The sequence below is a fragment of the Alligator mississippiensis genome, chromosome 3 (genome assembly GCF_030867095.1).
Source record: "Alligator mississippiensis isolate rAllMis1 chromosome 3, rAllMis1, whole genome shotgun sequence".
Lineage (NCBI taxonomy): Eukaryota > Metazoa > Chordata > Crocodylia > Alligatoridae > Alligator > Alligator mississippiensis.
In genome coordinates this window covers 32,526,261-32,552,479 of record NC_081826.1, presented here as the reverse complement: position 1 = coordinate 32,552,479, position 26,219 = coordinate 32,526,261, and the positions used below count along the sequence as shown (strand labels likewise).

The window sequence follows — 26,219 nt, the reverse complement described above, 5'->3', positions numbered from 1 at the left end:
TTGGGGAGTGGGGGTGAGGGTGCTGGTGCAGTTGCACCCCGCTTTGATGGTCCACCAAAATTTTAAAATCAACTACAGAGAGGGGCAGCAGCATTTCTATTCAGGCAGTAATGACAGAATAAACTAACTTCAGGCATCATTATCATTTCCTGGATACCTGCTAATCAATCTCCTCTCCATAGATTTTAATAGCCCTCTTTCTTTTTTTATGGTCTTTATGATCTACGATTCAAACTATCCTTTCTTCTGAAAATTAGCTCTTAGCCAGGAGTGTCTCTTTTCTGTTTCATAGTCCTTCAAACTACTTTAAGCTCGACCTAAAAACTTTAATTCAGCTGTAGTAATATTAACTCAGGTGTAGAAATGTCTAACACTGAGGTATTGGAGGCACTCACAAGATGCTCAAGAAGGCTAGATATTTTTAAATAAATCTGAAAAAGAGACTTTCATTTAATTATAAATTACTGTAGGGCGGAGGATAATATCTTTTGACTATTTCAACTATCTTTGCCTAGTTCGTTGTATTTTTTTTAACTTAATGTAGAATCTAGCAAATTAGTGCACATTCTGATCATTATATCTGTTTTTGCTATGATCTTAATCTGAATATTACAGTGCCAGCCCCCTAGCATATTAGTAAAGCTTCTAGTTTAACTGGAGAAAAATGTGTTGTGTTATATGTGGTGATATGCCACACCACATGTACCCTGCTTTTCAAAATCCTAGATCTGCACATGTGTATGTGCCTTTATCCTAGTGTGCTTCCTTGGCAGATGTCTGTCTTATATCTCAGAAAGCAGGGATGGGTTGGTATTTTTGAGTTATTCTTACTGTTGGCTACTCTGGATTCTTCAAGGAAAAAAAAGAATGGAAACTAACCGAATAATCACTGGGGCTGTACCAGTATCCTATGAGGGAAGACAAGTAGTAGTGGCATAAAAATTTCTCACAAAGATCCTCCAAAGACAGCTTTCACTGACCCACTCCACTATCTTCAGGACCAGTGTAATGATCACGGAGGACAGGGACCATTTAATTGGGAGAAGAATGAAAAGGGGATTGAAAAAGAAAGTCCTGTCTATTAAGTGGGTGCTATTAGAATCTGTCTTGAGGGTTTTCTCTGTGCTATCAAGAAAAGTGAAATAATTTGCTGTTTTCTTAATAACTAGCTTAATCTAGCTTGTGGCTACTGTGAATTAATGATTGCCATATAATAATTGTTCAATATTCTGGAAAAGAGTTAAAGTTGTTTGGATGTCCTATTTGAATGAATCCATATCTTAACATGTTTAAATTGCTTTTAGATATTACCTCAACTCTGAATTGTTTGGTTTTGCAATGGCTGTCTTTAGGATCTTTTAAAAATATATTGTGCTTTAAAATATATTAATTTAATTTAATCTCATTTTATATTTTGGGGTTTTTTGTGGGGAGGGAGGGAATTGAGACAAACATATTTTGGGATCTCCATCGTTTAAGTTGAGTGAAACACTGAGTTTGGTCTGCTCATGTAAAAGGTACTGTTTGGAGGCCTGGCTACCACTAGAGATTTATAGAAATACAAATTTTCTACCTCTATAATAGTGATTCTCAACCTTTTTAGGCTCCGAGCTTCCCTCAGAAATGCCAGCTCTTAGTTTTCCACTCATTTTTCATTACAGAAAAATAATAGACCAATTCTTCTGTTGCAAAGACCTCAGGAAGACCACAATAGGTCAGAATGTTTTTAACATGCTGAATTCCTATTTGAAATTGCTAGGTTTATCTTGTGAAACATGTTTGAACACCTAATGCTTCCCATGGCACCCTGGTTAAGAATCACTGTTCTATAAAATATTCTTAACTGTCAAAAGTAATACTTAGTGGCTTATATACAACACATTTTGAATCCCCACTGTCTTTGCCTGCTCTGTTTCTTTCCCCAAAATCTTCAAAGATGGCAGCTTTTGCAGCATGAGCTATTTGGTCAACCCAATTGGCTAAACAGGAAAGGACAAACTTGTAGGAGTTCCTTTTATTTTACTGTTTAGCTTATTTAAAAGACAAATGTGAACAGATAGACAAAAGTATCACTGGGATCCATATCTTCCCATACAGCTCAGTTTGGCATGATTTATTAATGAATAATGTAAATAGTATACTGAAGCCATGTACATCTATTCTTCAGAGAGACTGTAAAAAAATCTTAAGTTTAAAGCAATGCAGGACACAGGGTTCAATTTAACAATGACCTGTCTAAAACAATCAAATCCTGTCTTTCAAGTGTCCTGTCCACTTATACATGCCAACAAGTTTTAAAAAAACATATCCAACAAACTGTCCTTGAACCAGAGAGCTGTTTTGATATTATATTATCTCATGGCACAATCCACTTCATTACCTATCATCATTCTAATGGGAAGAAACTGTTTGGGAAGGAGAAAACGGGGCAGAAGAAGTAAGAATCAGAACATAGATGGCAGATGTCTAATATTGATACATTGCACAGGATCACCAGCAGATAATATAGGCCCATGGCAGTCAGACTATCATAGACCCACACAGGACAGGAAGGATGGTGGCACTGAACTCAGCTTTCAAATCAGCTGAGGCATCTCTTTGTAAGACAACTTAATTCGAATCCATTCATTTCACAACAGAAACTGGAGTATAAACTAACAGAGTTTATGCCAATAGCTTCTCACTGATATGTTGTTAGGGGTGATGGAAAAACCACCCCAGACTTGTCATACTGGAAGAAATTTATACAAATATTGAAAAGGGAGCAGATGTAAAAGTGCTTCACCTTTAACTCTTATAGGTTATCTCTGGCTATTCCACACAGCTGATTATGCTCTAGACTTCTTCATCTTAGGTGCCAAGATTGAAGACATCACAATGTAGCCAGTCTTGAAGAAGCCAACCACAGCCTCATTAAGGAAGTAAGCAGAGACCTTATACATACTAGGCAACAGAGGCCACAAGCTTGATTTGACCATGAAGACTTAAGTAAATTCCAAGCCAGCAAAATAGCAAGAAAACTTCATCCATAGGATGAAGTGTATGATCTCTTGCTTCAGAAAAATCAGAAGCTAAGAGACATTTATAAAGCTTCATGTCAATGCAGCATCTAAGCACAATTCATAGGTACAGCACCTAAGAATACAAATGTTCAGAAAAGCCCTGATAGAAACCTCCTTGAAGCTGAAAGAAAGGGTCCCGTTGCCTTCAGTGGACATTTAAGTAGACCCAAGGAAAGCAAAGATTGAAAAACAAAAAATGCTTCTATTGTAAAAATATCAAAAGGATGGGCAAAAAGAAATATGACTCAAGAACAAAGAAATCAGCAATAAACTTAGAAACATGCAGCTGGATAGGAGGAATGTAAAAGGCACAGGAGCAAAAAATTCCTTAACAAAACGTTAGTTGAGCCAAAGAATGTGGATTTATTTCACTAATGATGACAAGTTCAAGGCATCTACACAGAAATAAGATGAGTGCTGAAAGTTGAACTGACACAGACAAGGCACTCTGTCTGAGGAGTACAGATATAGTACTTACGGGAGGATGGAATCATTCTGAACAATGTTATTACAGACAGAACAATCACTGCTGTAATAAAATGACATGCAGAAGGTCAGAGGCACATGAAAGCTGCTTCATGCCACATGAATTTTTTTTTTTAAATGTAATCATAAAATAGCCTCTATCATGAAACATCTTATACATCACATAGCAGAGTTTTCTGATGAAATTCCACAGCTTCCCAAGTGGGTATAAAGGCATTTTATAGACAAACAAATACAAGAACTTCCCCTGCAGAGGTCTATTTTCAAAGTGTTCTTACTTTCAAACAGTGTCTCTCTGTCTATTTAAAGATGACAAGTATCATTCAATATTTACAAGCGTCACTATTTAAATTCACCAAGGGATTATAGTATTACCAGTTCTAAGTACAGGAAATACTACAAATAAAAAGATAAAGCAAGCACTATTGTGCAGTAAATGTCCACTTATACAGCACCACTCCACTGAAAGGGTCTCAGTGTTTCATCTGGTCCTTCAGTTAGCTCATTGGACCATGAGGACAACAGGCCATCAAGGTAAAAACCAGTCAATCAATAAAGCATTCTGAACAGCAAGGTGGTTTGTCTGGCTAGAAGAGGAGTCAGACCCAAATCTAACTCTACCTTTATATAGGTAAAGAACACTTACACTGCTAAACTGTAAACAGGTAGGTGATATTTCAGGCCATTTCTGTGGATTATGGATCCCATAAGAAAATAATTCAATAAGAACCCTCTCTACTTTTTACTCAAAAGCACTTGCCGAGTAAAGTTGTGACTGCTCCAAACTCTATGCTAGCACTAACATTGATCATCATTTGTGTAACTAAAAAGTGTAACAAGGTCCTATCTTTCACACCATGGAAAAGGCAGGGCTACAATTCCCTTCCAACTTTTCTGCTGACGCTGGCCCACTGGACAACCAAGACAGAAGAATGCGTGATACGGAGTAAGTCAGAGAGCCTACTTTGTCTCTGAAAGTCTGGCACCAGTCTAGGAGGATGCATTTCACATTTTATAGTCATAAAACAAAATGGATAGACAGCCACCCCACCACCTCCTCATTTGGTATCAAAGCCACTAGTCATTTTCCCCCCCTGTAATTAACATTAGTAGCTGCCTGACACACAACTACATGCCTTTCTGAGCAGAACAGAATTACAACCTTGTAACAGTGCATAAGTAGCTAGAGTAAATCCCTTGTGAGCATGCTTAGGAAGGCAAGGCAAGGCAAGGCAAGCTGCACAGAAGGAAAGGAGGAGTTTAATGGATGAGAAATATACATAAATAGCCTAAGTACCACTGGCATGGCTAACTTTAACTGTATACGTATTACTTACCTAAAGGGGAGATAGATTTGCCATCAGTCTCTTGCTCTGTTTCAGTGAGACAGGAGCTCTTCCAGAAGGATCTCGTATTACTTGTGGGCTCATACTGCTGTATTTAGACTATCAACCTGGTAGATTCTACAGTATATGGAAAGCTTCTGGGGGAAAAAAGAGAATATGTTATCAGGAATGGGGTTGGAGACTGCAAGAAAGAGAGAAGAATGGACTAAATGGGTGCCTATACATGAGCACAGAGGCTGCTCCATTGCACTGGAATTCTAGTGTGTCAGAGCAAACTCGATTAATTGAGTCTGCTAAAGCATAGCAATTACTGTAATCCAGCAGCCTCCTGCATCTCCTGTATCAGCATTCCCACACTTAAAAATGGTAGAAGGAATGCTTCATCTAAAGCTCGTCAAATGAGCTTTAGTTCAAGTGCCTCCACTGCCCTTTTAAATGAAGAGATCCTGATACACGAGACACGAAGGCACTTTAATTAGTATGGCTTGAGAGTGCTGCCTTCCACCTTCAGGAGCATGTGTAAAAATGTCCAATGAGCCTGGGAGAGGCAAGGGAGATTGATAACTCCTAAGCATTTAAAAATCATGAATCAGCCCATGCATCACGGAATTTATAAAAAATATATTTTAGACCCTTATTATTTGGTTTGGGTTCATTCAAATCATATTTTTGTTTTCTTGCACAGCTGCAAGTGAAAAAAAATTTTCAAAACCCCAAACCTAAGCCTAAATCTCACATTAGCCCATGATGCCTGTAGCTGATGCAGTAAGGAAGATAAAGAAGCCTTTTGGACAATGCAAAGAGCATGAGAAAAGGAACTTCAAACACAAAACAAAAGCAAAATTGCAAAAAACCTCAGCCAGTTAATGACAACAGAATCCCAGGACCTGTTGGGTGCATATTGACAACATTTCATAGAAGCAGGACATTGGCTGCCATAGTTCCCCTGTTGTATCTGTGGCAGCCTAGGGTGTTAGGTCTATGTTGTTTCAGGGTTGATGGCAGTCTTATGTAGATTTTAGATTATGGTTTCTCTGGAATGATTGGGATAGGGATGATTCTGCCTCAAGCAGGGGGTTGAGCTAAACTGACCTCTGGAGGTTCCTTCCAGCTCTACTTTTCTATAACTAATAATTACCAATTCCTAAAGTATCCAGTCACTGAAAATCCAACATGCACACAGCCACCAGGAAGCCTGGAGACCAGCTTCCCTCCGATAAGTTTGTTTGGAGGCATGAATTGAGGTCCCCATAGTGAGGGAGAGACTTGGGCAGGGCTGGGGTTGGGGCTGATGCCCAGCTGTTGTGAAGCATGGGGCTTGCGGCCTGGGGCCAGAATGCACAGTAGAGCTAGGCCCTGGGGCAGGGCAGCAAGGTGTGGAGCCTGCAACCCCTCCCCCCACATACAGGCTCCACTCTGGCCATGCCACCTGTGTGGGAGGGGAATGCTCTGCTCTGCCCCTGCAGCTGCTGCCTCCCACAACAGACAGCCAGGGTTTGGGTACTGCTGCAGTGGGCAGGGGGCTCCAGACCTAGGTCCCTGGCCCTATGGATCCATAGTCATGGCAGCTGGGGACCCCCTCCAGCAGGGCTGGGAGGGTGGGGGACTGCGGATGGGGAGTGAGGGGAACCAGCAGGGCTTGGGACTGTTACTAAGAAGTTAGGAGCACCAGCAGGGCTGTGGCTTGGGAGTGAGGGGCAATGGCATGGGCAGGGCACCAGCATGCCAGGGCTGCTCAGCACCACAAAGCAGTGGTGGAGGACAGCCACAGCTGGACCCTTATCCTGGTATGCAAAGTGGGCAGGGGGAGCTCTGATTTTCCATGATAAAAACCCCAAATCAAATGCCAAAATGTATAGGTATTTATAATTTATTTTATTATAGTGATTCAGGCACAGGTAAGCTTCCAAATTTCTTTAAAATGCTAATATAGCATAAAGCATTGTGTTCAACTGATACCTATATATATAGTAGTGTTTCATTTTAATCACAAATTTGGGGGGTTTTAAATCAGAGAATTTGTGGTGAGGAGGGTGGTATCAGAGAATGTGTGATTTTTAAACAGAGACAACTAGGATCCTTGGTGATGAGTCAGCTTTTTGATCACTGATAATCAACTAATGAGAGCTTTACACATTTTCCAAAGAGAAAATCTGACAAGAGGTATTTGCAACTGCAAATTAATCAAAACTTACTGAAAGTTTCACTTGAAGAGGGAGACAATCCTTTCAAATTTGAATCTAGGGAGCAGCTGAAAAGGACATAAGAGAAGTTCACTAAAGATTAGGGGCTTGAATTCTACATAATTAGCTGTGCAGTAAACATCTTAGTATCTACATGTGTAATGTCATTAGGCAGGAATAAACTAATTTTAAAAACTTCACAGTAAACAACTCCACAGCAGCACATGTGTAGATACTGGGGGTGTGCAAAGCAGGCCTTATCTGATTCAGATTCGGCCCAAATCAGGGACAGTCACTCAATTAATTGATTCAGATCACTGTCCCCGATTTGATTCATCCAAATCCGAATCTAAAGATTCGATGCTAATTCAGAGAATCAGCGATTCAGACATAGACACAGCTTCAACAGTTTTTTCTACATACCTTGAGGTAGCAGGCATGGCTTGTGAGTGCTGCAATGCTGGGGCGCATGGAGTATCCCACAGTAGTGTGGGGGGGCCCTCCACATGCTCACCAGTGAGCCCAGAAGTGGACCAAAAGTACTTCTGGCCTACTTCTGGGTCTGGCAGGAAGCACGCTGCGGAGCCCCCCTGAGACTCCCTGGCTTGGTGATCAGCTGCAAGGGGATCCCGGGTGCCCCCCCAGACCCAGAAGGTACCAGTCACCAAGCCAAGGGATGCAGGGGGGACCCCCGGCATGCTCCCCGGCAGACCAGAAGTGGACTGGAAGTACTTCTGGTCCACTTCCGAGTTTGTTGCCAAGCGTGCTGAAGAGCCCCCCATGCTTCTGTGGGAAACTCCATGCACGCCAGCACTGCAGCACTCATGAGAGCCCTGCTACCTAGAGGTATGTAGAAAAAACATTTAAAGCTGTCTCTATGTCCAAATCTCCAAATCTTTCAGAATTTCTCCAAATTGATTCGGAGGGTTCTGATTCGATTCAGAGAAATTAAAGGATCCTTTGATTCGATTTGGATTCAGAGATTCAGCCACCAAATTGGACCAAATCTCCAATTTGCTGGCTGGGGCATGAGGGTCCTTCAGTGCGGGGGCTGCCTTATGCCCCAGCCAGCCTCTCCACAACATGCTGAGCTGGGAGGAGCAGCCCCAGGCTAGCAGGCTGACCCCCCAGATTCCCCACCAGCTGGGCCTGCTCCAACCCATCTCAAGATGCTACACTCCTGGGCGAACATTCAAATAGCAATAAACTCCAGAGTTTATTGCTTTGGACTTTATTGCTCCCAGGCGCACGTTCAAATGGTGCACCCAGGAGCAATAAACTCCAGAGCAATAAACTCTGGAGTGTATTGCTTTGCATTAATTACACATGTAGGCATGCCCCTGGACTCTTATCCCTATCCTAATTTAAACCTGATATGGACTTGGCTCCTAGAGACTGAAGGGGAGTTTCTCTTCCCACAACTACAGATCTGATGGATTCCCCTAAAACAGTGAAACCGTTGGTCAGTAAACATTTCTAAATAAAGAGGCAAACTTCTGAGGAGGATCTTTGGAAATTACTACCATACCAGGTATATTACAAATGACTACTAACCTGACTGGTTCCATAGATACAGAACTCACTACTCCTAAGATTTCTTTTAACAGTGCATTAACTCACACCAACTTTTCCATTGTCCTGTATTCCATTTATATAACTGAACAACTAAGCCTGTCTCTCTCTTGCCTGCAGTGAAGAATAAGAAAGCCAACACTGTTCCTATTCCTGGGAGATCCATCCAAAAATTAGGCAGACCAACTAGGAGTCTCACAGTTAAAATGTATCCAACTAGAAATACATTTAGAACTTAAGCAAAAATACTATTGAGGACACACAAAACAGAAAGAGAATGTAACTTATCCCGCAGAGTGATACTGTCTCTGAAATGCTATCAGGAGTAAAAATACATATGCAACTGTAAAAACATTAAATTGCTAGAAATTGAATGTCACCAAGAATAGATCAGCTGAGAAAGGCATTGCCATGTTTAGCCACTTTTCAGATTGTATCTACATCTTAATTCATTAGTGTTTGTAAAGCATTGAAAGTTTTTGCATGGAGCATTATAGAACTACAAAATTATTGTTAGTAAAAGTCATATTGAATGTCCCCTAGTCAGGGCAAAAAAAAGAACTTAAAAGCATTTTGTATAGTTCCTTTTGTGTTCACAAAAGCCTTTGAAGAACAGAAAAGTATTTTATAAAGCTGTGATTTACAGACACAGTGGCTTTTTTGGATTTTGTCATAAATCACACTCTCTCTGTACTACATGACACCTTAACCTCTTTCTCATGTCAGAACAAGTTTAGATATCTGTAAACAAAGAGGACTCTTTTAGGGCTCATGAGTCATAAAATATAACAGAGCATTTTGAGAGTGACACATTGTAACAAAACCATGGTACCTCACAGGTCACACTTGTCTCTGGTTGTAAAACATGGTTATTTAGACTGTTACAAGGAAAACATAATAGAATTCTTAGTCTCCTTTTCCAAAAGTACAGGTCCTAGCCACATAAAATACAGGGGAATCCCAAATGTGGAGGCCAAAGAGAAAGAGGATCATTAGAAGTTAGTTTTAATGCTAACTGACATTTTTCTGTTGAAACTATTATTTTGGGGGCAAAAAAATCCAATTTGGGAACACTCACATGATTCATAAATTCCCAGTGCTTTACCCTCCAAAAATTAGGCAAAACCAATAGCATACATTTTGACTTGAGCATACTGTTAATTATATTTTCATTGAAAATTAAATTAAGTCCTTAGCTCTCAGATTTGCAGGGATAACTATTAAAAATATGAAAGGCAACCCACATAGTAAAGGTTGTCAGAACTGAAAAGATGGCTCTGTTAAACATGACCTTTTTTATTCACACTGTTTGGGACATAATGTATATGACAATTGACTTACATCTAGAACTAGTCAAAGAAGAGATAGCTTGTGTGAAACTATTCTTTGCATCAACTTTTCAAAGAAAAAAACAGAATAAATAAAAAATATTTGTTTTCATAATTGAAAGTAGTTTTCAATACATTCAAACATTTCTGTTCTGCTCTAATTTTTACAATTTGTGCATTAACAGCCTAGACTATTTAAATGCTATTAAAAGAGCTAAGAAAGGGGAGGTAAGACCTACTGTGAATGAACTTCATTCAAGTGAATGGTGCTTGTGAGATACCAGTTAATAAAAAGGGAGCCGACTCCAAATAGCCTATCTAAACTCAGCTGAAACCATGTACTCAGCAAAGTATTCAGGCTCCAACTTGCTGAAGTCTGATGTGAAAAGCCATGCAGATCATGCATGGTCAGAATTTAAACATTTGGAAATTGACTGAGTGGCATCCAAAATAGGTGGAGGTTGGAAAGTTTCTATTGCACTCTTTACCCAGACATTAACTAGGTTTGCTGATCACCCAGTTATTTTATATCTGCAATACTGTTTATGTTAGAATTACTTCTCTTGACAACTATACTTTAAGTACTGAGTAGCCCTTTGTATCATGATGAGTGTAAGACACTGTATGTTCTTTTAATTTACTCCAATAAACAGACAAAATTGGACTCAGCTGTAGCTTAGACCAAATTAAAGGGCTGAATATCACTTTAATGTCACAACTGATTCCAGATCAGGATTTGTTTTTTGTTTGTTTGTTTTTAAGTTATGCCTTGATGAGTTTGTAGAAAATGTATTGTAATGAATGAACAAAAGACATTTAAATTAGCCACAGTAAAGAGGCAATAGATATGATTTATTTTACACACAGTCAATTTTGGCAGATACTAATCATCCTAACCCAAAACAAGCATATGCACCTAAGCCTCTCAATGTAACGACTCAGCTGCAGAAACAAGAAGTTCTAAAATAATTTAAATTCACTCCTGTTTACTTGAACTGAAGGCTATCAGTCCTTCTTGAACTACATTTTAAATACAGCTTCTAGTGCTTTTACTATTCCGTGGTCTTTATTGTCAGTTTTCTTGGGTTTTCTTTTGAAGACTGAGCACAATTTTGTAATTACCATTTTCAAGTGAAAGTGGATCTTTCAACTTATCACAAATAGTAGAATATATCTTCCTAACGTGCTTTCTAATTAATATGGTCCAAAGCCCATTGAATTGAATGGTAAAAAAACCCCTATTTTATTCCATTACTTTTGGATCAAACTCTCTTTTTTTTCCAAAACAGACAACTGGCTCCTCTAGAAAAACTGAAATTCAGGGGTCAATAATAAAGTTGGAAAGCCATTAAGGCCTGAAAAAGTGAACAACAGAGGATAGTCATTCCAAGATTCCTACTACAGCATTCCAGTATTTCCCTCAGATAATGTAATGTTCCTCTCTATTTTTGTTCTAAGTATAATTATTTTTATTTTGACAGCAAAGAATTGTATAAAACAAGCATGATTCTCTCCAAAAAATTGCTATTCTTCTGGTAGTTGTCGATGGTGGGTGCTATAGGGCTTGTGTCATTTTTCTACCCATTACAATGGGTGAGGAGTTTCATATTACTTTTAACCCTTCCCTGTTGACACAAAAACTCACCTGCCATGACTTTGATGGTAAGTATTCTGGACTTATTTATTACAGGGTTGTGTACACACTTTCCCCAATGAGAGGATGTTCATCATGACACAGGGCAGAAGAAAATTTTTACCAATGTGAAAAATACCCAGTGGAAAAATTGGGGCTCCACCATCCCCTGCACCCCAGCCTTACGCCACCTGACACCCTAGATTACTTTCAGGCCGTTAATGCAAAATGAAAGTTTCAAAACAGTAAACAAACAAAATAAAGTCCAGTTCAGATCAAAATGTAAGCATACAAAAAGTCTTGTTTTAACTGCTGCCTGTGACTCTTATGTTTAAACCTATATTGCTATTTATTTCCTGCATGCCATTGCCACTAGGCTGCCACTTCCTCTGACTCACCTTTGGTGCATCTCTTACCCAACCGTGGGGCTCCTCTCAGCTGCTATACACAGCCAGATTGCTTTGTCAGCCTTGGGTACTGTTACTAGCAGGCTTCACCACAGATTCTGAGAGTAGTAATAATCCCTTGTTGCAACATTTTTTGAAACTCCTCCTTAATGGGATGATACTTATGGAAGGGGATCCGCCTCCACTTTTCCCTTACTATGCTTCCCTCAGGAGTTATTTTATGTTTCACTCTCCATGCCTTACTTAAGTTTTCACTGAATACATCCGAGAATTCCCATATCAACTTCCGTAACTGATGACGTAGGCCTTGCATAAGTTGCTCTCCTAGCCTAATGTCCTGACCTTCTGATCCCTTTTCCCCAGCCTCCAGGCCCAATTCCTCCCCTTTCCTTGTTGGAGTTATTAAAAAACCTTCTTTTTCTCAACATATTTTTAAGAAGTTAGCATGAAAAATGTGTTTCTCTCATATATGTCCTGGACGCAGCACTTCATAGTATATGGGACCTACTCATTTGCTGATTTCAAAAGGCCCCTGCCAGCATTTCAAAAACTTACTGGTTGAACTAGGTAATAATACTAACAACACCCTTTGTCCTACCTTCAATTCCCATCCTTGTGTTTGCCGGTCAGATCTTTCCTTTTGAATTCCCTGTGCTGTCCTCAGCTATTCCCCCGCCAGTCTATTCACTTTATCCAACCTTTCCTTTAAGGAGGTTACATATTGCATTGACTCTACTCTGCTGTCTTTACTATCTTCCCACTCCTCCTGTACAATATCAAGGAGACTCCTAGGTGGGTGTCCAAATACTAATTCAAATGGGGCATACCCTAACAAAGCCTGTGGAGCCACCCATACTGCAAATATCCATACTGCAAATAATAATGGAAGTATTAAGAGATCACATCTTTGTGGATCCTCCTGTGTACATCACTTAAACATCACCATCAAAGTGTTATACTAACCCATTGGTTGGAGGGTGGTAGACTGAAGTTTTCAGGTGTTTAATTAGGAGAACTCAACACACACCTTTCAGAACGTTGGACATGAAATTGGTTCCCTAGTCCATCACTATCTCTTTAGGGTTCCCTACCCAGGCTATCCAGTTGAGCAGCTTCTAAGCCGGATCTCTGCTGGGAATCTTGTAGCATTATTTATAAAGGTTATAATGAACTGATGACCCCCAAAAATCTTTGGGAGGGGCTCAATGACATTCATCGCTATAGAGGAAAAAGATTCCCCAATGATGGGCATAGAGATCATCGGGACCTTAGGAGGTTTCCTTTGACTAACCTTTTGGCATTCAGGACAACCTGCACAAAATTTCTTCACATCTTCATAGAAATGTGGACAAAAAAATTGTTTAGTTAGACGAGTCTCAGTTTTGTTTTTTCCCAAATGACCTCCCAAGGGATTTTCATGGGCTAATCATAGTAGTGAGGCTCTAAGCTTGCTGGGGACCAAAAATATGTACCACTTCTTCCCCTGATCCATGATTCCTCCTGACCCAACATAAGAGCCAATTTCTTACGTCACAGCAAGGTAGGTTTTTACATAAGTTTGGCTGGATCACTTCTGCCTTTTGTTTGGAGATTTCCATTTTCCGTATAGCCATAAATGTAGGGCCTTATCTTTGCATTGCTCTAAACTGAGCTCCACTAGCCAATTTGTCTAGGTCGAAGCACTCCTTTTCTTCCTCACTATCCTCTTCTAAGGCCTCTTCTCCCACCCATCCCATTATCTGTCTTTCTCAGTATTTTTTATTTTTTCTATTATATTTCCCACAACTTTAAAAGAATTTAAAGTAGCAAGAAGGCTTCTAGATCATGTTCTCGAGATATCTTTGGGACTATGGTGCTGGGCCCATTCTTGTTGTTGTATTATTTTCTATTCCTTGGCCACGTCACAAAACAACTGCTGTTGTTGGTGTTGAATAATTTGGGCCATCATATTTAAGGTCTGTTGCCACACTTCTGCTCCCGCTACTGCAGCCTTTTGCAGATTCATCTTTCCTTCTGGAATAAGGCCACTGTCAGAATTCCCGGCCAATGGTGGGTGTTATAGGGTTTGTGCCCTTTTTGAGATGTCTTCTTTTCTGCTACATGGGGCAAGGGGTCTTTTATTACTCTTAACCCTTCCCTCATAATACAAAAATTCTTCTGCCATGACTTTGATGGTAAGCATTCTGTTTTTCATTTATTACAGGGTTATGTACACACTTTCCCTGATGGGAGGATGTTCACCATGACACAAGGCAGAATAAATTTTTACTGATGTAAAAAATACCCAACAGAGAAATTGGGGCTCCACCATCCCTGGCACCCCAGCTTCATGCCACCTAACACCCAGGATTCCTTTCAGGGTATTAACGCAAAATAAGAGAGTCACAAAATACTAATCAAACAAAGTCCAGTCCAGACCAAAATATAAGCATACAAAATATAGTCTTGTTTTAACCACTGCCTGTGGCTCTTATTATGTTTAAACCTATATTGCTATTTTTTTTCCTGCATGCCAGTCATCACCACTGGGCAGCCACTCCTCTGGCTAGGCTCTGGTGTGTCTCTTACCCAACTGTGGGGCTCCTCTCAGTCGCTAGCCTCAACTGTTGCCAGCAGACTCGTCCCTCCTTCATACCCCTGGTTCCTGGGACTCTTCCACAGCCTGCTTCTTGGCTGTTCTTCATGCTCCTCCTCTCCAGGGTGTGTCTGCTCCCTCTTCTCCCTACTGGACTCTGGCATCCATCTGTTCTTTTTTTTTTGTACATGCCGCCTGGGCATTCCCTCCCTTGCCGCTGTTCCCAGCATCTTTCCCCAACTTGAGGCACCTCCCCCTGTCTCTCCTTGGCTCACGGCTGTCGACTTTGCTCCCCAGATCAAGGCTTCTCCTCACTTTGCACCTTGGCTTTGGGCTGCTTTGAGCCAAGCTCTGCTGGCTCATCTGGAGTTGGCATTCACTTACAGACAGCCCCCTCCTCTCTCCTGTCTCCCACCATTTCCAGGCAAGACTGGGGGAAACTAGTTTCCCTACAGTAAAAACAATCTCCTGTTGTGTCTGTTTTTCCCAGTAGTTGAGATAACTATGGCAGAATGAGGGTGGTTGAGTTGCTCTTGTACCACATCTATTCTAGAGTAAATTTCACAAATGCTATGCCAGAAAAATTGCTTCTGTTGTCTTAAGTAAGGATGTACAAATAAGTGATTTTTCCAGTTAGCTGGCATTATTTGAAAAACTGAGTTTTGTTTCACATGAACCCAAAACTGAGTTTTCCAGGAATTTTTACTTGAGCAAAAGTGAAATGAACATTTTTTTGAGGTCAGTGGGGAGCTCCATGGCCAGGCTAGTGCCTGTGATTGTGTGGTCTGGGCCAGCCACAAGATACTGCCTGGGAAGTGGGCAGTGTAACCAGGCTGCCTGGCTTGGCATTGGTGCCCCAGCCCAGGAAAGGGGGTGTCACAGGCATCCTCACCTCTTCCCTCCAACCAGCACCAGGGCTGGACTTGCTCACACAAATCAGAACCGCTTCACTGCAGCCCAGTCAGGACAGAGGCAGATGGGGGAACCCTCCGGCAGGGCTGGGGGGAGGGGCTGCAGGGGGCTGTGAGGGGCAGGAGCTGTGGGTTGGGAGTGAGGGGCAACAGCAGGGCTGGGGAGCGGCAGGAGGCTGCAGGTTGAGAGGGGCACTGGTAGAGCTGGGGGGCAGGGGCTGCAGGTTGGGAGTGAGAGGCATCAGCAGGGCTGGGGAGGCAGGGTCTGTGGGTTGGGAATGATGGGCACTGGTTGGGCTAGGGGAGGCAGTGGGCTGCAGATTAGGAGTAAGTGGAACTGGTAGGGCTGAGGGGTGGGATCTGTGGGTCAGGAGTGCAGGGCTCTGGCAGCGCCAGGGGGCTGTAGGTCAGGAGTGACTGGCACCAGCATGACTTGGGAGGGGGGCAGGGGACTGTGGGTCAGGAATGAGGGGCACTGGCAGGGCTGGGGTCTGCGGGTCAGGAGTGAGGGGCAGCAGCAGGGATGGGGGCTACATTGCAGGTCGGGACTGATGGACACCAGCATAGCCTAGGAGGGTGAGGGACTGTGGGTCAGGAGTGAGGGGCAGGGTCAAGGATTTGCAGGTTGGGAACGAGGGGCACTGGGAGGGCCAGGGGGTTGGGAGTGAGGCTTCCCCCCAACAGGTGTCATCTTTTTTGGAACTGGAAATATGGTAACCCTAGCCACTGCTGGCTGCCCTGGAACCAAAGCTACTGCATAGAAGGTAAGAGGTGAGGGATTTCAAGAGGGCAGGTGGCAAAGGATTAGGTACAGACTGGGGGTGTAGCAAGGGGAGGAGAAGGCATGCAGAAAAGGGGTATGCACAGGTACAGGCATAGGCAGCAGGGGAGTAAGCAAGGGGCAGGGACAGACCTCTTGCCCTCTGCTGCTACCTTGGGGGAATGAATTTAAGAGAAGCGCCCCCAATAGTTAGATTCTATACATGGAATAATTACAACAAAATTTATAATTTTCCATGTAGAAAATCTAATTATCAGGGGGTCACTGTAAATCCAAAGTCATCTTGGATTCAGGTAAATGCAGTAATTACTTCCAAAGTCCTCTTGGGAACTCAGTCAAAACCAAGATGTTTCAATATTTCTGAAACTTTCTTTTTCTTTGGCAATAATTATTAACTGAATTTGACTCATTCACATAGCGTTTTAGCTTCCTCAAAATTACATTTTTAGGGAAATAAATAATCAAAACCTGCCCAGTTCTAGTCATAAACTATAACCAGAAAGGTCTTTTCCTGTAAAGCTGTCTTTGCTGAGCACATAAACACAAATATATGAACATTTTTATCTTTCATTGAAAACCAGACTGAAGAATTCCTGATCCGAAGAAAGTAATTTTCTCTCCTTTATTCTGTTACTACTTACTGTATCCCTTTGAATACAAACACACACTTTGTAAAATGAAATATTTCTTTTAAAAATAGTCTGCATCATAGAAGTTCATACATGCACCATAGAGGCTGGGTCCTTGTGAATGTGCCTTTATTTGAGGCTTGCTTTTTCCTTTAGATTTAGAATCAAAGAGTTTGTTTGCATCTGAAATCCAAGGATGTTTTATATTTGAGGGAATATATTAGGTGCATCAATGAGAGATAAAAAAATTAAGGCTACATGCTCAATTCCTACACTGCTCAGAACCTCTTTGTGAGGCGTAAGCCATGTGTGTAATTCTTCTTATATGGGATGTGGCTTAGGGTGTTGTTATATGTGACAATATGCACATGCTAACTCTAAGGAGTGTTAGACTGTAATAAAGGTAGCATGTGCTGTGAGAAGTCACGTTTAGGGTTTTCATAGATTCATAGATGTAGGGTCAGAAGGGACCTTGTAGATCTTCTAGTCTGACACCCTGCTGTGGGCAGAAGAGAAAACTGGGCTCAGATGACCCCAGCCAGGTAAACATTGAGCCTCCTCTTAAAGACCCCCAGGGTAGGAGCCATCACTACTTCCCTTGGAAGTTGGTTCCATATCCTAGCCACCCTGTCTGTGAAGTAGTGCCTTCTAATGTCTAGTCTAAAACCTACTCTCTAGTAACTTATAGCCGTTATTCCAGGAGGCGCTCGGGGGAACAAGGTCTCTCCCAAACCCCGCTGGTCCCCCCTAGTAAATTTATAGATGGCCACCAGGTCCCCCTTCTGCCTTCTCTTGTGAAGGCTGAACAGGTTAAGGTCTCGTAGCCTCTCCTCATAGGGTCTGCCCTGCTGTCCTCGGATCATGCGAGTGGCCCTCCTTTGGACCCTCTCAATGCTGTCCACATCCCTCCTGAAGTGCGGCGCCCAGAACTGAATGCAGTACTCCAAATGTGGCCTGACCAGTGCTGCATAGAGGGGGAGGATCACCTCCTTGGCCCTGCCTGTGATGCATCTGTGGATGCAGGACAAGGTACGGTTAGCCCTACTGACCGTGTTATCGCATTGTAGGCCCATGTTCATCTTGGAGTCAATAATGACTCCAAGATCTCTTTCTGCCACTGTGCTTTCAAAAAGGGAGTTCCCCAGCCTATAGGTATCCTGCTGGTTGCTACTGCCCAAGTGCAGCACCACTTAGCAGGTTAATATTCTCTCTAGTGTACACAGATCTGACTTGCTGCTAGAGGGCTGGCAAACAGGGGCATGGCTAAGAGCTTCCAAATCTGCCCTGTTGCCCAGCTGTCTGACTCTCCAGCAGTTCCCTGCTTACCCCATCCTGCCATTGCTCCTTTGCAGCTCCACACTTACCTGTGGCTGCCTGGCTCTCCCCAAGTCTCTGTCAATCCAGGACTGGAGAGTTCTGGATGATGGATCATCCATGGGCAGAGGAGGAGGGGCCAGGAGCAGTGCACCCTGGGATCATAGAAACACAAAAGTAGGGTTCAAAGGCTGCTCAGGAGTTCATCTAGTCTAACCCCCTGCTCAAAGCAGGACCATCCCCAACTAGATCATCCCAGCCAAAGATTTGTCTAGCCGGGTCATGAAAACCTCCAAGGATGGAGCTTCCACCACCTCTCTTGGTAGCCTGTTCCAGTGTTTTCCTACCTTCCTAGTTAGAAAATCCTTGCTAATATCTAACCAAAACTTCCCTTGCTGCAACTTGAGACCATTGCTCCTTATTCTGCTGTCTGCCACCACTGAAAACAGTCTAGTTCCATCCTCTTTCAAACCCCACTTCAGGTAGTTGAAGGCTGCTATTCCCTCCCCCCAAGTATCCTCTTCTCTGGACTAAATAAGCCCACTTCCTTCAGTCTTTCCACATAAGTCATGTCCCCCTGACCCCCCCCTCCCATTTTTCTCGACTCTCTCCAATTTGTCCACATCCTTTCTGTAGTGGGGGGATCAAAACTGAACACAGTACTCCAGACGTGGCCCCACTAGTGCTGAATAGAGGGGAATAATCACTTCCCTTGACCTGCTGGCAACACACCTACCAATGCAGCCCAGTATGCTGTTAGCCTTATTAGCAACAAGGACACACTGTTGGCTCATATTCAGCTTATTGTCCATTATAATTCCCAGGTCCTTTTCTGCAGAGCTGCTGCCCAACCAGTCAGCCCCCAGCCTATACTGATGCATGGGACTGTTCTGTCCTAAGTGCTGGAGTTTGCACTTGTCCTTGCTGAACCTCATGAGATTCCTTTTGGTCCAATCCTTCAGTTTGTCTAGGTTACTCTGAATCTTAGCCCTACCCTCCAGTTTATCTACTACTCCCCGCATCATGGTGTCATCTGCAAACTTGCTGAGGGTGCACTCTATTCCATCTTCCAGGTCATTGATGAAGACATTGAACAAAACTGCTCCAGGACCAACCCCTAGGGCACTCCAGTTGATACTGGCTGCTAAGTAGACATCGAGCCATTGATTACTACTCTCTGAGCCTGATGCTCCAGCCAGTCTTCTATCAAACTTACAGTCCATTCATCCAACCCATACTTCCTTAGCTTGTCTGTGAGAATCTTGTGGGAGACCATATCAAAAGCCTTGCTAAGTTCAAGGGTGTAGGTTGTAGTCGTGTTGGTCTAAAGACATAGGCAGACAAGACACGATGATCAGTATCGAGAATGATAAAATACAGACCATGTTATGCAAGAAACGCACAGACCAACATACATATCTGCACAGAACCAGCAATCACCCTAAACACACCAAAAAAGCTGTGATATACAGCCAAGCCCTCAAATACCACTGAATTTGCACTGAAGACAACACCTGGGATTGCCACCTCTTAAAAAGGCTTTCAACCAGCAAGATAACTCCTCCAGAGAGAAAGATCACATATTTGAAAGAGCCACCCAGATACCACATGAAGAACTGCTGCAGTACAGAAGAAAAAACCCCACAAATCGCACACCACTGGTTATGACCTATCACCCTTCCCTTGAACCCATATGGAAAATCCTCAAAAAATTGCAACCCATACTAGAAAGAGACCCTGTTCTTAAAGAGATCTTCCCAGAGCCACCCATCCTAGCCTTCAAACAAGCACCGAACCTCACTAACCTCATCACCAGAAGCAAACTTCCTCAGGCCCAGAACACACCAAATGGATCCAGACCATGCGATGCCAAGAAATAAAACGCCTGCCAACACATGCCCACCACCCCCACTATTACTACACCCCACAACAGAGCCATCAGCATTCCCAGATCTTACAGTTGCACCTCCAGAAATGTAATATATCTCATTCAGTGAACCAAATGCCCAGATGAAAAATACATAGGAGAGACCAAACAACAACTGCGCACCAGAATGAACGCACACCGGAAATCTATCAAAGACAGGAACACCCAATTACCTGTGGGGGCACATTTCTCACAAGAAAACCACTCTCTCTCCAATCTCTCAGTCCTGATCCTCAAAGGAAACTTACAAAACACTTCCCAGAGACCAGCCTATGAACTTCATTTCATCAACCTCCTGGATACTAAAAATCATGGACTAAATATAGACATTGGATTTATGACACATTATAGCCTGCCTGACAGCTGACTCCCCAGGTACTTCTCCACTATTCATCCCCCTTCTCTCCCCCCCCCCCGCCCCCTCCCCTCCCCTCCCAGCCTGTCTCACCCATTGACTCCTCAGTCTACATCTTTACTGCCTATCTTGTATGCATACCAGCCCAGCCTCTGGCTTCTTTACTTTTCACATATCAACTGCTGTAACTTCCTCAGCCTGACTAAGGATTTTTGAACCCGAAAGCTTGCTTAAAAATTGTTTTCCAACTATTTAAGTTGGTCTAATAAAAGATACCAGATTCACCCAAAGAACCTTGTCTTGCTAAATTCAAGGTATATCACATCCACTGGTCTCCCCACATTCGCAGAGCCAGTCACCTCGTCATAGAAGGCAATCAGGTTGGTCAGGTATACTGAAGGATTTCAAATTGCTGATATTGTTCTCTGTGGAGCAAGACTAATGTTACCTCAACAGGAGCTGCCTAACACCAACTGAAGATAATCCTCGGCCAAAGAGGCACAACTGCAAGATGCTCAGAGGGTACTTAGTTTGTCTTCTCCTGCTTAATGCAGGCACTCCTACTTTAAGAGACTTTAACATGTGAGAAAGGTAATATTTAACAACACCCTTAAAGACCAGTGTGAAAGTGAGGTTAGTCTCATAATTTACCCCCTTTTCCACACCAGCCCCAAAGCTGACCATGCAGGAGCTCCTTATGGGCCAGACTGTATTCTAATTTATACCACTGTAATTATAGAAGGGTAGTGAAGTGAGTGGAGTTAGAGGGGATTTACATGGTTATAAATCAGAATCTCCTTTGCATTTCCCAAGGAATCAGCAAACACTTAGACAAACACTTTGGTAGGAACAGAGCTGTTATTTTTATTTTATTCTGAATAGATTAGTATTTATAGTACTGCAGTGTTTCAGAGTCCTACATATGCACCTGAACTCCATAGTGCTTAGTTCTGTGCTTGAGTTTGCAAAAAGCCTACAAACAACCTATGCCACCTAGAACCTACTATTAAGCTTAGCAAATTTCTTTTGGCAAACAACACTCTTTAACACAGAGGTGGTTAGCCAAGGTAGTATGAAGTCAGGCAGTCTCTAAGGGCTGCTAAACACATGCTGGAAATCCAGCACACCAGAACAGACTTGTTGAAGTCTGCTGGAGCATGGAAATTGATATACTCCAGCAGCCTTGCGCATCGCGTGTATCAGCGTTTCTGCACTGACAAAATGGTGGCAGTGTGCTTTAAAATAAAACACATCCAGTGAGCTTTAGTTCAAAATGCCCCACCACCATTTTTTCAGCACAGAGATGTGCAGTGACACTGATATATGCATTGCACAGTCGCTTTTAATTAGCACAGCTCAATAATTAAAGCACCCAGTGCTGCATCCAGGAGCACATGTAAAAAGCCCTAAGATACCACCTGTTGGCACAGAACTGACGTTCATGACATATATGGCTATCAGAAAACTGAAGCAGCTGTGACACGTGGGTCTCCGTGTAGGTGAATTGGGGCAGATAGCCAGGCTGCAGTATCAGGCTGATTTCGCATAACAGAAGCCTGTATTTGCATCTCAAGGATATTTGCCAATATCTTAGTCCTGAAATTAGTCTGGAACCAAATTCAGCAAGCTGCAGTGGCAAATACATGAACTACTGAATGGATTATTGTTGGACTGTTTAGATATATTGTGAGAGACAGTAGTGTAAAGAAAGCAAATAAAGTAATACCCTGCTGCTAAAGGTATGCCACCCCTAATTAAGTGATACCTTTCATATCCACAAAAAAGAATCTGGTCTAATCCAGCTCTGAAGGCTTCAGTGAAACAAAAGCATTTATATAAAGCCATTCAGGGATCTCTGATTAGAGTATTAAGATCATGTTTACCAGCCATCTTTAAATACGGGATGTGACTGGAAGGATGTTGAAGGGTAACTCTTCAACAACACCTGTGGGACTGCTGCAGGTACCAAGATGCTTGGCTGAGGGAACACTGAAGGGGGATTCCCCGCCCCACCCCCCCATCCTGTGCTGTGGAGACTGAAAAGCTGGCAGAGGCCACTCCATGGCAGAAGAGGCTCGTCCCATAAAATTATGCTTATCCTCAGCAATTAATCTTGTTTTTGTCGATTAATCAATAAACTTCTCACATTGGTTGGAATGACCCAAGAGTCCCTTTAAATTCTCTCTCAGCCTTCCCACCTTGCTTATATTTTTTAATACACCCTGCCCTAAATGGTTCAAATAGGCATGAGTTTTCAGAGGCTTCCACTTACTTCATCAGATGCTAGGAATGAACCAAATAAAGAATTAAGTTGTTGCCTATAAGGTGGGTTGTTGCACATGCCTCTCTGAACTAATTAGTCTCTAAGGGCGCTTATGGCTGCTCTGACATGCTATAATTACAGAGTGTTGGAGCAGACTCGATTAAATCGAGCTGGTTCATGGTAATTACTATTCTCCAGCAGATACCAGCATCATGTCTATTAGCATCCCCACACTGAAAAATAGCAGCAGGGGTGCTTTAAATAAAGCTCGTTCAGTTAAAGCACCCCCACCACCATTTTTCAGCATAGAGGGCATCTATACACAGAGTCTGATCCAACGTAGTGGATTTCTGGCATGTCAGAGCAGGCAAAGGTACGTGTATATATGCCCAGGCAGAGCAGACCCTAGGGTGATGTGGAGCCTAGGGCAAATCAGCCTGTGCAGGGCCCCCTTAACACTGTGCAGGGCCGTGGTACCCCTGCAAAGTAGGGGGGAAGGGAGTCTCCATGCTTCTTCTACAGCATGGGTCTGAGCTGCCATCTCCAGGCAGACCCCATGGGAGGGTCTGTGGCTGCTGTGCCTGGCTCTGCAGGACCCTCCCCAAAGCATGGGGCCCAGGGCAGTCACCCTGATTCGCTGTACTCTTGGGACAGCTCTGTGCCCAGGGATGCTGATACACATGACATTCTGGGCATCAAGTCCCCTCCCCTCTGAGTCCAGAGTACATGCATAAATTCTCTAAGGTGCCCTACTTTGACTAACGCTAATCAAAAAATTCAATTCAGGTGTCTATTTGCAAATCTGACGTAAATTAAGTGAATAGTTTTGGGCATTCACAAAAAAAAAGAGCAAGAAGTGCTTCCTTTCCTACTTCTTATAGGATAACTCAACATTAGGTTCAAATCCTCTCTGCCTGCTTTGGAGCAGGGATTTGAACCAAGGAATCCAATCTCCCATTAGAACACCTTAACCACCAGGTCGGTCATATAGTCATTCTCTTCTTTCATTTACTAGTAGCATAATTATTGTATATGAGGTAGAACTGCTTAAACAGAAGGGACTGCAAGAAGCTGAATAATTTTCTTGCAGGGAGAGTAGGGCACTGATTCTAATAAAACAAAGTAACACTTTTCAGCAAAGATGATTACTAGGATTAATGCAAAGAGCTGAACCAAAAGCAATTATGAGAGGGAAGATCTCCTGTACATGAGTTAGAGCATGTGCACATGGTTGCAGGACTCCAGTTTACACTAAGCTGCATGATAGTAGATTGGGTCCCCACCTGTGCACACATTTGTCGGTGCTGGTAACTATGCCAAAAATACAATCTAAGTAAGTCAAGGCAAGAAAAGAGGCAGGCAGGATTCAGGGATTTGGCAGATCTGAGGAAGGGCAGGGGAGAGGGGAGGTAGGAAAAGTGCAGCCCCAGGGCTGGGGTAAGCTGCTGGGTCTTCCCAGCCTTGGCACTGTGCTCCAAGCACATGCAAGTTTGGTTAAGTTGGATGTGGGTTAGCCAAATCTATGTAGTGCACCTCCTTAGGAGAATGAAGTTAGCTTGAGCCAAGTATTTCATTGCCTCATCTAAACTCCCTGAATGTATGTACAGTTCAGTACTTTGATCGACCCTAGATAGGTCAATGTAAGTGTAATAGCGGCCCATACCCTTACTGTTTTAGAACGTAAAGGAGGAAAAAAAGCAAAAAAGATAGCTGTAATACTTTTGAGGCATGACAAACTAACATCTTGTCCTTCTGATACCAAATGTGTGTCATGGATCTAATATGTAGTGACAGACAATATTAGCAATCACAGTTTGACTCGTGTTCAGCATATGCAGCACAAAATCAGATGATTGAGCCAAAAACATATTTACAGTGATTAATATAAAATTAAGTGAAAGAAAAATAAAATAAGCAAAAGATAGGGACTGAAAATATAAATCCTCCAGCTATATGTTTGGACCACAAGAAAAAGGCCACTACCAAATTCATAAAGTGGCAAGCGATCTATTTTCTGTATTTGAAAGGACAATTTAACTTCCAAATACTTACCTTAGTGCTGTTTTTCAAATACATCCTTCCTTTCTGCAGCATAATATAATCTATGTGCAAATTTCATACTTTGAATTCTTTCCTGAATTAAAGTAGCACCAAGACAACCTACCAAGACCAGCGCCCCAGTGAACTGGGCATTGCATACAAACTATGAAGAGTCAGTTCCCACCCCCAAAGAGGACATACTTTATAAGAGTATTACAATAAGCCACCCACTGCAGAAACATTGGTACAAGGACCATGATGTGTTCCCCTCAGAAATTAAGTAATACTGAAGCCTTGCTTTCAGCAGAGCCCTAAACAATCACCCACACCAGGAGTAAAATCTCATCATAGGGGAAAGTGTCTCCTCATAAGATTTCAAAATTTTAATCCTCTTTAGTCTTTCCCAGTTACATGTTACCTACTGTTCACTTACCATATTTTGCAGGCTGTATGCATGCAACCACACCCATTTCTTGGTCAGTCAGTTAAGATAATAAATATGACTAACAAGAAAGCAGAATCCCATTGTACAGTAGCCAATAAATGGTAAAGGACTATACCAAAAGGACTAGCAAATACATTCTTCTGAGTGGCAGATGTAGGGGAATGTTTGGTTGATGAGGGTGGCTTGTTCAGTTGTGCTAAACGTGAAGCTGAAGAGATAAGAACTGGAAACAAAACTTTATCAAAGATTTTTACTTCTGATATGAAACTTGGTGTACCCCACAAAGGGATTTTAAATCTGTCTAAAGGTTCCTTTCCTCTTTTCTGCTGAGTGAATTGCAATCAGGCTTCATTCACCATGATCTTTATATCTTGCTAAGAGCTATATATGAAAAATAAGGCATTTTTTTTTTTGTGGTAAAGAACTCCGAGATCCTTCTGCAATGAAATTAATTCTACAAATCCAAGTCTTCTCAGTACCACTGGGACTGCCTAATATAGCTTACTAGAGTGTTTCCCAAACCTTGTTGGCTTTTTGCCCCACTGTCATTAAGCCAAGCACTCTCACACCCTTGTATTTTAGCCACCACTACATCCCTTATCAGCATCAATCAGCATCCCTGGTTTACACAAATCAAGCAGCTAGAGGACCTGAAGTTCCTCTCTTCTGCCACAGAGTGTCACCAACACTCCATTCAGTGCTCGTTTGGTTAGCACGTCTCGGGAAAAGGGGGCTCCAAAGATTTTCTGTTCATTTATTTCAACCCTGAAGGGCCTTTCCCTTTAGAAATTAATCCTCTTTTTAAATAGCAAAGTTTCTAAGAATTGTCCCATAAAATAAATAAATAAATAAATTACAAGCACATTTTGTAATAACTCTTATCCTTGGTTCTGGCAAAGGTGAAATTGCCAAGGAAGCAACTTTCCATAATATTTTCATATCTCTAGCCTTTGATGAAGATA

General features: G+C 42.4%; 1 long non-coding RNA gene across 3 annotated transcripts in view; it reads right to left on the bottom strand.

Moving 5' to 3' along the window:
* LOC109285188 (uncharacterized) overlaps positions 1-26,219 on the bottom strand; it is a 125,235-nt gene that overhangs the window by 79,523 nt on the left and 19,493 nt on the right. For 2 of the 3 annotated variants that reach the window (XR_002092846.2, XR_009460642.1), the window contains exons 1-2: positions 7,090-7,147; positions 4,886-5,031 (exon numbers count right to left, since the gene is read on the bottom strand). This is a non-coding gene — a long non-coding RNA (uncharacterized LOC109285188). Of the gene's footprint in view, positions 1-4,885; positions 5,032-7,089; positions 7,148-26,219 lie in introns of those variants that run through there. The other variant, XR_009460643.1, reaches the window with a different exon arrangement.